The sequence below is a fragment of the Schistosoma mansoni genome, chromosome 2, assembly GCF_000237925.1.
Source record: "Schistosoma mansoni strain Puerto Rico chromosome 2, complete genome".
Taxonomy (NCBI): Eukaryota; Metazoa; Platyhelminthes; class Trematoda; order Strigeidida; family Schistosomatidae; genus Schistosoma; species Schistosoma mansoni.
The window spans coordinates 20952000-20961037 of NC_031496.1; positions in this window are offsets into that span (position 1 = coordinate 20952000).

A 9038-nucleotide genomic window follows, 5' to 3' on the forward strand; every position below is an offset into this window, starting at 1 on the left:
GTTTGACATTTTTTATGAATATTTGTTATTATTATTGTAATGATTAATAGCTGGCCATGAATATTTGATTCATACATTGTACTTGTTTTTTCACTGTTTCACGCGCCACATTTGTATAAATGGCACTTACAATTTTATTGCTAATATCTTCGTTAGTATACATACTAGCACAGATTTAACTGTAAATACTTTCCATTTTGGTAAATAACTGTACTTTTCCAAATATTCCTCTGCTTGTCTTGTTTTCTGGAACTTTGTCAATAGTTGTGGTTTTTCCAACCATCTCTGTCAAAGGTGTTTGGGTACTCTTTGATGCAGGCATATGTGTGTGTTCTTAATACATAGATTTCCCCTCATTATTTCCCTGTAATCCCGGTTATCTGTTGTATTCTGTGCACCACTACATCTAACATGTGTACATATTTATATATATACTACTGATGATTATGTTAGTAGCTTAGCTCTTTGTTCTCTTTTTATAATCACAAGTTTCACACACAATACTACTATTTTCTTTTCGATATATATACATATTACCATTAGTAACAATCAGTACAGATAAGTATGTCGCGCGTATCGCTAAATATAACTATATTCACACTATTAAATATTATAGTCAACTCACTTTACGTTTGAGAACAACCTTATCAAGGAAATATTATCTGGTCTATTTTTCAGTTTTAATTGCAGATTAGTTTTTCTGCGTTTCCATTTCCCGTTTCTTTTTATACATATATATCTATGTAATTTGTTGATATTTCAACTGGAAAGATTATTAATCTATACTATTACCAATGTTATTTGATAAATGCACATCTCACTGTCATTCTGTTTTCTTTATTCTCTACTCTGATATTATGGAGGCTCAAATAACGGATATCTTTGTATGGTTATCATCTAATGTAATTGTTAAGTGGTATTCACGAAATCACTTAGTCTGTGTTATTAACTTGCGAGTATTCAAATTAATAACGAGTTTATGCATCGTTTTCTACTGTTTTACCTTATTGATGTAAAACGTAGTTTTTAAGAATACAGGAGATATGTAGGTTACTGGCATTTGATCATAGATGTCTCAAAACCATCACTCCTGTATGTTGGGAACATCAAGTGAGTAATCCTGAAATAAAACCAACGGTATTAATTAAGTATGGCTAATCAGCTAACAAGCTAGCGGATTTTCATCAATTGAGGTAAGTATTACGGATGCCGAACAACCGCTCTACTAGACGTGCGACACTTGATATTGCTGGAGTAGGGTAGACAAAAGATGGGACCTTATAGACCAAGATGAGGTATTAGTTCATGAAGTCATTGACTGGTGGTTGAACTATGTTATTAAGTTTAAAATTGGCTGGGATGGGCTCAGTAGTCGAAATCAATGGTTGAATACAATGTGTGACGTCTCAGAATCGGCTGCGATGATATACATTTTGTCTTCCCTTAGATCTTGAGTTCTGGAGCTATCTTTTAATCCTTTTATCTTCCACGAATTCGTTCTTGAGTCATATTTTATATGCCGATTCTTTTCTACTATTAGCACTAGTACGGAATTTACCGCTACTGAGATTTGTCTAGACACCTTGTTGCGAAGATATGACGTACCCTTCATATATCTCATGAATAAATCCTGAGTAAAAGATCTCAGCAGTATGCAACGTTTGAGACATTTTCTAATTTAGTGATGTGGTTAATCATAATCCAACCTCATTTAATTCATAATATGAAGTAACAATTATTTAATACCACTGTATTCCGACTCAGTACTTACCTAAGAATGGCTCTATTCATTGTGAAGTTAGTGTGCATAATGGAGTTTCAAAGCCGGTATAAGAATTATCGTATTATTATCTTTCACTTATGTTGATGTCATTCCTAAATTGAAGCTGTTTTCAAATACGATAACAGAACTGCTATTCACAAACTAATAGTTTTTGTATTTCAATTATTCCATTGCAACTAGGAGGCTTTTTATTCAGATAAATCACTGCAAGAGATTGAAAAAGGAACAAAGATTCTAGGTTACATTATTAATACTAAAATAATAGAAAAATGAAAAAAACAGTCACTATTACTTAATTCCATTTTATCTTGTACATAAAATGAGTGGTGATATCACTTTCTTAAATTCCAACATCATTTACCAGTTCTCAGCTGTTTTAGTTTACCGTAGTACTCTTGTTCAGAATGAAATCAGACAATCACTTGTATTCTTCCTCGAATTCATCATATGATAATTCTTGGTTTATATAAATTCAATTAGGTCAGTCATAGCAGTGTAGAACCGGGAACATTTGTCGATCATTTCAAGTTGTCACCGAGATAAAATAATCAAGACATACCAGAGTAATAGAACTGTTAGTATTATTAAAGATCATAACATCCCATTTAACGCAGAGAATATATTTGGAGCAGAAAGAAAGTATCTATGGTACAAAGAACGTAAAAAGCATTTTCGAAACTCTGTCCAAAGTGAAATAAAGAGTGAATGAATTAATCACTCAGAGACTAATTCTGAATCATACCACACAAATTCTCCAACCAAAGTTACGACAATCAGCCCTAGTTAAGCCTTAGATAACTTGAGGCTAGTTTCTCCGGTTCTGTACTGGTCAAAATGACTTCTCTGTGGTTATTACAAGAGGATTTCTATCCTTTCTCATAAACTGGGACTATCAGCTAACCAACCAAATCAGATTGGATTATTTGAAGTTTCCAAACTTCAGCATATACCTCAGTTATTCTAATTACTAAAACTTTACCATCATTCTTGGAGGTCCTCAAAACTCATTCTTCAAGGTGTCCTGTTCTGACTCATTCTAAATTAGTTTTAAAGTTTCCAAAATCGTTGAGAGTCAAGGTGAAGGGCTTATTAACATCTCAAATTCTGGTAGTCACAGAATAGTAACTAAAGAGCTGGAAAACAGTTTTCTTGCATCTGTTGAATCAGTAGACGCCACTGAAATTGACAAATATTTCATAACTTTCTGGCTTGGCTAACTTGCAGATATCACTGTTGTTTTCAGTTATTTGGATATCATGTCATTCTATTTCGGTGTAAACATCACTTTTACAATAGAATGACTGTTCCTCTAATTTTTTCTAAAATATACTCTTGAATTTTCTATCACCGGGCTAGGCTTCAGGAGTTCTTCCTAATATGCTTGTTCCAATGAACATGTAACTCTTAAAGGGACTCTCTAACTCATTCCTTTGACGACACAAATTTAGAAACCATTTAAGTAATAGAAATCCTTGAAATATCATTAGGAACCTAACTGATCAGTATGCTTTTTGATAATAAAAGGAGGAAAGTTTAGTGGTATCACAATACTTTAAATCAGTGTCCATCAATAAATACTAAACTAAGCGTAAATTTCCAATGACTGAAAGAAAATTTCAGTGCAAAATGTATGCAAAATTGGTACTAAATTTTTGTCATTCATTTCAATGGTCTCGAAACCCTGTCCATTCATCAAATTTTGTGTTCACTTTTATTGCATATAAATGAGCTTAAGTTCAGTGATATATATGCCCTAAAATTTAGTGACTTGCTACTTAAACAACTTAATCACCGACGTATGAATAAAAACATTTAAACACATCTTGGAAATTCGACAGTATTTTGAATAGACCATATCAGACTAATTTTTACCAAGCAGCTACGTTTATACTACTTAAAAGTAGCTTGTCTTCTGAACATAAAATTTCTGGGGTTTGTGTGTTGAAGCTACTGATTATTGTAAACAGACATTATGTATGTAATAAAGTTAATTCTAGACTGTTCACTCTCAAAACCGAGATCCCATAATCCCGACTGAAAAAAATTTTTGTAGATCAAATAGAAACAGGGAATTGTCACTGGGATGAAGATGAATACGTAGAAATAAAATACATTGACAATAAATTAAATTGTGAATGTGAATTTTTTTTAAAAAACTTTGAATTCTTCGGTCACTTGTTTCTACCACAAAAATCTTAAAAACGTTTCACAAGTGAAAATTTTTGGAAAGTAATATGGCGATTTCCTTATCCTATTCGGTTTCGTTACAAATCAAAAATTTGGACAAATTTGTCTTCGGTACTAATCAACTAAGATTGTGACCAATATACCTTACTACAAAGAAGTTGGAGAGTCCAGTGAAAAACTATAACTTATCTTTTGCATATATTTGAATCGGGGAGTGAATAGGAAACCTTAACCAAACATTAAGATCTATCCGCTTATTACAATGGTTGATATTCTGATTGCTTTTAGTATATGTATCACGAAAGTTTATTAAACGTGTAATACTCTTGATTATTGTTACAAATATTAGGTGGGTTAATCAACTAGCTACTTTAATTACTACGATAGTACATCTTTATCTGTTATCTCACAGCGTTTACATGTACATATAAAGAGGCTGTTTTAGATCAAAATCAAATCTATATCGATAAATTGTCTAACATTGAGATTACAACTTCAAAATGTTTTCCAGTGTTTTTTTTACCCATGTGTGTGGGGAAGAAATCGAGTAGGATAAGAGATTAAAGCATTATATTATCCCAACCGTCTGTCATTAGGTTTCTAATTGTACAGTATGAGGAGAACTTTACTGTAATCATTAAAACAACAGTTTACTTTTCCGTTCATAGTATTTATACTTTGTTGGGCTAAGATAAGTTGAATCACGATTTAACTATGAAAAATTCTGTTGCAGTTATGTCTTTCCGTGATAATCGAAATTTTAAAACAGTGACATTAAATAGGGTTAGATTTTTTTGAAAGGCATCTAAACTACTTTCCACTGCTCTTTCAAATCCTACATACATCTATGAAGAATTTATTTCTGCTTTACCCTACTAAATAAAATTTTTGAATATTACATCAGCTTGAAATAAGTTGAGTTATCCCATTGTTGATATTTTGACTGCAACTTGACTGAATCAACTAACTGAATTAAAACTCATACACATAGAATAAGTAAATGGTTAACTGGACTCAGAAGCCAAGTTTATAACACGATGGCAATTGAAGCGGATGGTATTGGGTTGGAGTATTGGAGTGAACATCAACTTTGAGATGTAGGTTCATTTAGCTGACGAGTCCCAAACGGTACGAAACTGGCGTCCTTGATTCCACTGCTAATTAAATCGCGTATGTAAAATTCAGCTTACACCTGATATGTTGTAATTTTGAATTGTGATCGACATGTCATAGATTTAAAGTGATCCAGATACATGAATTTCGTTAGTCATTTTCGGAAATCCAATTAATTGTACACTATAAGTTTATTTTCAATTTAAAATTGCTCAAAATACGAACGGAAATTGTATACTACTTATATAACAAGGTTAGGTATCTGTTAGGAAAGTCTCAAATAAATTAGGTTTTTTTCCTTTTGCTAGTAAATAAGCATATCCTCGATTACTTTTAATTCATCTTACCGAATTGGCTTTTGCTATCCTTTAATTGGTTACTTCTCCATTTCTCTTTATTATATGCTGCTAAGTTTATTATAGTTACTATGTAAAGAAAATTGTTATATTACATTTTTTACTTCACGAAATAAAACGCTTTGTTATCAAGACCTACCTTCTTTATTGTGATGTTTGGATGAATATTAAGGTTATTTTACTGTTGTTACATTTTATAAAGGTAAACAAGCTTGATAAGGTACGATTATGACTTAACAGAAACATTTAAAAACTTTATTATAGGTACTTCTATATGTTTTTACTAGACTTCTAATTCATGCTAGTTTTCTTTTGTCAATAAAACCATAGATTTTTCTTCTGGCAAAGGTAATAGCATATCCCAGTTGCTTATTCAATATAGATATTAACCATGTCAGTTATCTACGCCAAAAATATCAGATGTATTAAAAATGTATCTTATGTAATAGGTAATGTTTGTTTTGAGTTTGTTCAATGCTACATCCCTTAACAGTTTACATAATTCTTTCGTACTCACTAAATTTTTCTTCAAAATCCTCCAAGTTCGTCAAATAAATTCATCATTGCAATTGGTTGACTTTGTTTTTAATTACATTTAAACGTTTTTTATTGTGTTTCAAAATTTCACACTACTAGTTGTTGTGACTTTATTGATTTTATGTCCGGTTTTTATCACGTAAGTTATCGGAATGCGACTTGTCTTATCTTCACACTGTGACTAATCAATGACATTCGACCAGTATGAGTAGTCTAACATCTTTATTGGTCTCTTGTCAGCCTAGTCCTTCCAATATATACCAGACAGACAGACCGCATCATACCATAAAATAGAAAATAATATTTGTACAAGATCAAGCGAAATGTGGCTATGAACATGGGATACAATAATCAATAAACTGAATATAATTTAGGAACAGTAATTCGTATAATAATAATCCATAAGTCAAAATGAAGCTTCTAATAAGATGAATATAGATAGATACAATCTAGTTACTCAACAGTTAAACAGTAAGAATATACATAGAGTAATCGTCCATTAATAAGTCCCGGAAGTTAACCGTATTTATTTTTTCACTAGGATACAACACTAGTTGTTTTTTTCTTTTTAATGAAATTTTTAAATTTAATCTAAGTGATTTGTTTCAAATAATTAGAAATGAATTACTTTCACCTATATCAAAACCTATTTATTTGGTAGTAAACTGAGTTTAAGTAAAATAGAAAACTTTTTTAAGAAAAAAGTAGAATGGATGAACTTATTATTTCATTCAGTATTTCCTTTCTATTATTGAACTATTAAAGTGTTTTGAAAATCGTTTCCTCTCTCTCTCTTTCTCTCTTTCCCTTCCCCCTCCCCCTTCCTCTCTCTCTCTCTCTCTCTCTATATATATATATATATATATATATATATATATATATATTCAGTCTTGTGGTCGGAAAGGTACACATGAGTTTAGTATATCCTTCACTGTACCAGACAAAATTTACAATAAAATAAGTACATGGTAATTGATAATTCATTTACATTCAAATGAATAGTTAGTTGTTTGAAATTGGTTTACCTTTCAATAGTGAAGAGTAAAGATTAAATAATCAATAAATTGATCGTATATCAGTGTGTTTGTAATATTTGTTGAATGTAATAACTTTTTTGGGGGGGGCATGACTGTTGAAAAGTTACAGCGGAATGATAAACATTTTCACTTACTATCATAAGGGGTTTTTTGTGGAGATTTAGTATTTTCATAGTTGAAAGCGTGAGTCAATTGAGGAGTCCCACTTTAGGACGAAACAGCCGTCCAGTGCTTCCAGGTTTTCCATGGTGGTTTATTTTCATTTACATTTTATTTTTATTGTACTTTAAAATGTCATAAGTTGATCATATTTTTAAAAATTTTAAACGCCAAAATTCGTTTTTACTGAAGACTTACATCAAGTGAATGCAAATGAACATCACAATGTACAACAATGTTGGTTATTACAACTTATTATTCATTATCTTAATAACAACTCTGGCCTCACCAATGACAAACCTAAAATGAACTCTATAAGTTTTAGTAACTAATTATGACTGATGAATTTCAAACATTTTAACAATAAAACAGCATTTTATCAATCAAATTAGGCAAATGTCTCATAATATGATTAAGTTTTTCTTTGGTCTTCCTCTTTTCCTTTAACCTTCAGGATTTCATGTGAGAGCTTGTTTTGTGACGCAGTTGAGTGATTTCCTCAATGTGTGTCCTATCCACTTCTAGCAATTCTTCCTCCACTGAAATCTGGTTTGTTCTCTCCCACAGTAGGTTGTTGCTGATAGTGTCTGGTCAATGGTTCCGAAGTATCTTGCGTGGACAAATGTTAATAAACACCTGTATCTTCTGGATGATGGCTTTCGTAGTTCTCCAGGTTTCCGCCCCATACAGTATAACTGTCTTGACATTTGTATTGAAAATTCTGATCTTCGTGTTGATTGACAATTGTTTTAAGTTCTAGATGTTCTTCAGTTTTAGGTATGCTGCTCTTGCTTTGCCGATCCGCAACCCTCACATCTGCATCAGATCCACCGTGTTCATCAATGACGCTGCCCAGATATGTAAAGGTTTCCACATCCTCCAAGGCTTCTCCGTCAAGTGTAATTCAATTTGTGCATGCTGTATTGTATCGGAGAGTTTTTCTTTTCCCTTTGTGTATATTGAGACCTACTGCTGCTGAGGCTGCTGCTACACTGGTCGTTTTCTCCTGCATTTGTTGTTGCGTTTGTGATAGAAGAGCCAGATCATCCGCGAAGTCTAGATTGTCAAGTTGCATCTTGCCTGTCCACTGTATCCCGAGCATTCCTCCAAATGTTGACGTCTCCATAATCCAGTCAATCACCAGGAGAAAGAGAAAGGGTGAGAGTGAGCAACGTTGCCTAACACCGGTCATTACCTCGAATGAGTCGGTGAGTTGTCCTCCGTGGACGATTTGGCAGTTTAATCCATCATAGGAGTTCCATATGATATTGACTATTTTTCAGGCACGTCATAGTGACGAAGAAGCCTCCCAAAATGAGACAGTGGATAGTGTAAAACAATTCGAACTTATTAATCAGGAATCAATGGAAGTTTATTTCATCGGTTTCTCATCCAAAAATGATGTATTATCGTGTTTAACTCTGAAAGTCTGAGAGAAAATTGCAGAAGTATCTATCTAATCACCGACCTTAGAACTACTGTATTTCATAAACCAAGTACTTGTTTGTCACCCAATCCTATCTCTCAAAACACATTATTAGTGAGCATTCGATTTGAAATAGATATAGGTGAACACCTTTTTAGTCTGTAAGTTATCTTACAAACCCATTTTAAATTAATTGTAGCAAAATAATTGATTTTAAGTAAATCTGGTTAATTGAAATTTTTTATCAGAGGAATTTGCCAGTTATTTTTCAAAATGATAAGGATATACACTGAAACATAGTAGATATAAATTAATCCACTCTATTGTTTTTTCTTTTGAAGTAGTAGCTTTCAGTTGTTGATCTTCAATAAATCAAAAGGGTAGCGTTATGAGACTTAATAGAACATACTAAAAACCTAAACTGATACTACTCATGTAAA